This window comes from Otolemur garnettii, unplaced genomic scaffold (genome assembly GCF_000181295.1).
Source record: "Otolemur garnettii isolate 467f Iridium unplaced genomic scaffold, OtoGar3 scaffold00020, whole genome shotgun sequence".
Classification (NCBI taxonomy): domain Eukaryota; kingdom Metazoa; phylum Chordata; class Mammalia; order Primates; family Galagidae; genus Otolemur; species Otolemur garnettii.
This window is the reverse complement of record NW_003852415.1, coordinates 15,741,246-15,746,262: the sequence shown is the minus strand read 5'-3', so window position 1 is coordinate 15,746,262 and position 5,017 is coordinate 15,741,246. Positions and strand designations below refer to the sequence as shown.

At 40.7% G+C, this 5,017-nt stretch overlaps 1 pseudogene across 1 annotated transcript; it reads right to left on the bottom strand.

The window, feature by feature from the left end:
• Positions 1–3,540: 3,540 nt before the first annotated feature.
• On the bottom strand, positions 3,541–4,025 carry LOC100946184 (annotated as a pseudogene). Its single transcript, XR_001161140.2, has one exon. The product of XR_001161140.2 is annotated as a 40S ribosomal protein S15a pseudogene (transcript).
• Positions 4,026–5,017: the final 992 nt, after the last annotated feature.

Genomic DNA, 5,017 nt, shown 5'->3' with positions numbered 1-5,017 from the left:
GTAACTGTGTACATTGATGCACTTTGGGGGTACAGTGTGGTGTTTTCACACACAATCCAAGACACTTCCATCAAACTGGTTAAGAGCTCATTTTTTTCTTCCTGAGTAACTTGTCATTTGCTTTATTTGGTTCTACCAGCTTCCCAGTTGTGCCATATGTGACTTGGATGCTACAGAATGGTATTTCTGTATTTCTTCCCACCATTAGGAACTTTGATTTGTTGCTAGAGAGAAGACGTAATGCAGATAAACCTAAGAGTGGAGATCAGGAAGTTGAGGCAGTTCTCAATCACTGTATCTTTGGAAATTATTATATAGTGGAAAAGTTTTTCATTGCTTGTGATTGCTGCATATATACCCTCTACCACCCCAATAAACTCTCAGAAAAGTTGTCAACTTAACCCTCAATGAATCCACAACAATAAAAAAAAGAAAAGGAAAGAAAAGTAGTCAACTTAAGTTAGAATCTTTACAAAGTCATTCATATTACAGGCCGCCCTCTTAGTTTTGAACAATAAATACCCCTGGGAGAAGACATTGCTGCTTTCTTGTTCTTATAATAGTGAGCTATGGCTTACCAAAATTAAAAGAAAAAAAATAAGAAAACTTTAACATAGGCTTAGTAATTATTAGTTGGAAAAGACCCTCCCAATTACAAGTGTTAAAAATTGTTGAGAATAAGTCTTTTAAAAATGCTTTAAGGCTGGCCCAAGTGCAATGGTGTTTACAAGTAATTGATCACAGCCAATTACAGATTTCCTTGTTCCTTCTCCGCTCCCACTGCTTCACTTAACTAGCCTGCAGGAAAAAGTACACTTTAAGAAGTGACAAAATAAGTGATTATGTTGCGAGGTTCACAATTAGCTTAAGATACGATTTCCAAGGTCATTATGATATAGAGGTTTCAGAAGTAGGCTATATCTTAAAAAATTTAAGTGAAAATAAAGATGCTGTGTTCTGAAAAACTCTTAAAAAGTTAAAAGATGGTTCTGATTAAGATAGATAGGATAAAGCATGTGAAGACTGGATGAAATTGTTGCATGAAACCTGAGTCTATAACATGAGATTTTAAATGTATATAATTAATTTTTTTTTGAGACAGAGTGTCACTTTATTGCCCTTTGTAGAGTACTGGGGTGTCATAGCTCACAGCAACCTCAAACTCTTAGGCTCAAGTAATTCTCTTGCCTCAGCCTCCCAAGTAGCTGGGACTACAGCAGGTGCCTGCCACAACACTCAGCTATTTTTAGAGACGGGGGCCTCACTCTTGCTCAGGCTGGTCTCAAACCTGTGAGCTCAGACAATCCACCCACCTTGACCTCCCAGAATGCTAGGATTACAGGCGTGAGCCACCACACCCAGCCATAATTAAGTGAATATTTAATATAGACATTTGGCTATTCCATCTATATTCCTAGAAACTGTATTTTAATTGCCCCGAAGACTTTTGTTTTATATTTTCTCATAAGGGTATTATCTTTTATATACATTTGCCTTATATTTGGGCCTATGAGGCACTCCATAAGCCATGATGTGGACTGGGAAAGGTATTTTGGGCTCAATACTCATGGATCATCACCTATAATTATAGCAAGGAAAGAGCAGGGCTACTCAGATAAAGGATGTTCCTGAAGGCCAATGCAAGTGCTGCTGCCTCCCTAGAGCTTGGCACATGGTGAGTCACAAGCCTCTGGAACTGGATTCCGTATTTGCTGAAGCTATTGCAGCTGCTCAGATACCCCCGTGTAAGACTGAAGGATCTTTTCCCACCTTCTGGGAAGGTTGTTGGCTGATGGTTCTCAGCTGTCAGTCCTCTTTGAGAATAGCCTAATCCGAGGGCAAAGAAAGCTACCTTGTCCAAGGTTGATACCCCTTTTCTAGAACACTTCACAGCCAATGTTTGCACACCATTGTACAGAGGCCTGACCCCAACGCTCCAATTCAGAATCACCCCAAATGAGCCTCCTGCAGGGTAGACTGCGACCTTGTAGGGTAACACGGCAACTTAGTGTTCCCTCTTCCCCTTCTTTTTTCGCTTCCCTCTATAGATGTTAATCTCAAGAGCACTCTCCGAATACATCCCACACATGTCAATTTCTGCCTCAAAGGAACCAGGGAACTCAATTGCAGTTTTGATTAATCTTTGAAAAACAAACTCCCCTGTGAGTTGAAAATCCACATGAACTATATAGCCATAAAGTTGTTTGTAGATATCAACATTCAGAGTAACACCTAGGAAGATGGTTTAATGGGGAGAAAAGTAAAGACATTCCAGGACCAGTTGGGAATGAACTTCAAGAACGTTGAAATTTTTAGTTAGTATTGTGCTATAGACGGTGTGCAATTTAGTTCACTCGTGAGTGTGGATCTCACACTTACAGCTGTAGAAATCGAGGTGTGATAAGAGTGAGGCCAAGATTTTAAACAGGTTACCCACTTGGGAACTGAAGACTCTTGAAATGACTGTGGGACCAGAGATGGAGGGGAAGGTTGATCTATCTCAGATGAATGTAGGAAATGAGCAGGAATCATGCTGATTATTTTCTGAATTCTTTCACGTTTTATGACGTGCTTCTACCATGCTAGTCTCTGTACTAGCAGAAGACAGCTGTGGGGAGCAGTAAGACGCTGTTTGTTTGGATGGTATGTGGCTCAGAGAGGAAGTGGCGTCCACATGAAGGTAGAGAAGCCATGTTCTGGAGGCTCCCCTCCAACTCCAGCTCCCTTGAGGATCCCCTAAAGAGCATCTATGTTCTCGAGGGAGAGCCTGTTTCCATTATAATATGGAGGCAAGGAGAACATTTTGTAAAGCAATAGAATATGTTACAAAGTTTGGTTAGCATTTGACAGGGATTCTGGAGGATGCATGAGGGTTTGGGAGAGCAAAGAGTGCCCATAAAAACACTGCCCTTATACTGAGGGTGGCAGGTTTGTCACCCTTGCTATATGGAGCCAGCGCCCTACTCACTGAGCCACAGATGCCACCCATTTGATAATTTTCAATGATGTAATGTTCTTTTTTTTTTTTTGAAACAGAGTCTCATTATGTGGCCCTTGGTAGAGTGCCATGACATCACAGCTCACAGTAACTTTAAACTCTTCAGCTTGAGTGATTCTCTTGCCTCAGCCTCCCTAGTCGTTGGGACTACAGGCACCTGCTACAACACCTGCCTATTTTTTGTGGCAGTTATCATTGTTGTTTAGCTGGTCCATGCTGAGTTCGAACCCACCAACTTTGGTGTATGTGGCTGGCGCTGTAACCCCTGTGCTACGGGTACCAAGCCAGATGTAATGTGCTTATTATGACCTAATGTTGACTTCTTAATCATTAGAATGTTTAGGGAGACTGAAATAATATATATTATTAATACATGATTTTAATTACATAAAACAGAAAACTGTTATTAAAATTTAAAGAGTGCTCACTTATCATAACTGCTCTTAGCTTTTTGATATAATGTATACTAAATATATACTATATATTAGTAGATTATTATGTATTTTGTGTATACAAGGTGTCCATAAAGTTTTCTTGTGTAATTTTTTTTTTTTTTTTTTTTTGTCCACTGAGGCATTTTATTTTTCAGTATGGATTATATCCCTAGAAAAAGAATCCCAGGATTTTCCCTCCTGTGTGTTTTCTTCTTGCTTCTTCATGGTCCATGATGCCAGCTGAAGTTGTCAGTACAATGAAACCAAACTGGCGGGGCGGGAGCAGATTATTCTGCCATTTTTCTGAATCTTTGAGTTGCACATCAAACCTTGGGCTGATCACTCCGCGCTTGTTTAACCCGCCTGTGAGATTCACAACAGTTTTCCCAGCTCTGTGATCATTGATGATTTCAAATTCGCCAATGTAACCATGCTTCATCATCACAGTTAGAAACCGGACAATGACTTTGGAGCAAGGCCTTCTAAGAACCTGGCATTTGCCTCTCTTTTCGGCATTGTTGATGCTCTTAAGAGCATCAGCCGGGACATTCATGCGCACCATTATGGCGGCACGGAAAGATGGTGGAAAAAGGCTCTTGTGTAAGATTTTAAATTTCAATTTAATTTAAAATAAATAAAGTTATCTTTACACACACAAAAAAAACAACAACAGTGCCCTGCCATGTGAAGAGTGCATTGATGAAGTTGGGGCTGATGTATTCTGGCAGTCAATACTGAGACCAGTGATGTTTATTCATGTTAGTGTGAGAGTAATCTGAAAAACAGTTGCTGACAACACAGCATCCTTCAGATCACTGAGAGCCAAAGAGATCTAAGATGGACCTAACCCAATCAGGAAAATGAGTGACACAGCAGCAGGCATAGTTTTATAAAGCAAGCACACTTTATTCAACTGGAATTACTGTAAGAATGACCTTTCAAAGAAAAAGATACCATTACAAGATTTGTCATGATAATACTATGGTGTTACACAACATGTGTATTGAAGGCAAGCTGAAAAGAGAAACTACAATGTTAAAATCATTCTGAACGCCACTGGATAAGTGGAGGACATCTCCATCTCTAGAAAGTAACAAACAGGAAAACGAGAAAGGACAAGATAACGAAGAGACTATGGTAGCATAAAGAGAGGGAATGTCTTCCAAAAAACTGGGTTTTGGGGTTTTTTTTTAAGGCAGAGTCTCAGTATATCACCCTGGGTAGATTGCTGTGGAGTCCCACCTCACAGCAACCTCAAACTCTTGGGCTTAAGCCATTCTCTTGCCTCAGCCTCCCAAGTAGCTGGGACTACAGGCGCCCACCACAATGCCTGGCTATTTTTGTTGTTGTAGTTGTCGTTGTTGATTTTAGCTGGCCCAGGCTGGGTTCGAACCTGCCAGCCTCAGTGTATGTGGCCGACGCCCTACCTACTGAGCTACAGGAGCTGCCCAAAACACTGTTTATAAAAGAAAATGTAGCATTGAGCAAGAGGCACGTTTGGGACAAGCAATGACCTTCTAGGAAGTTACTAATGGATGGTGGGATCCTATTTAAACAGACACTCAAGGGCTGGAGACCATCACTT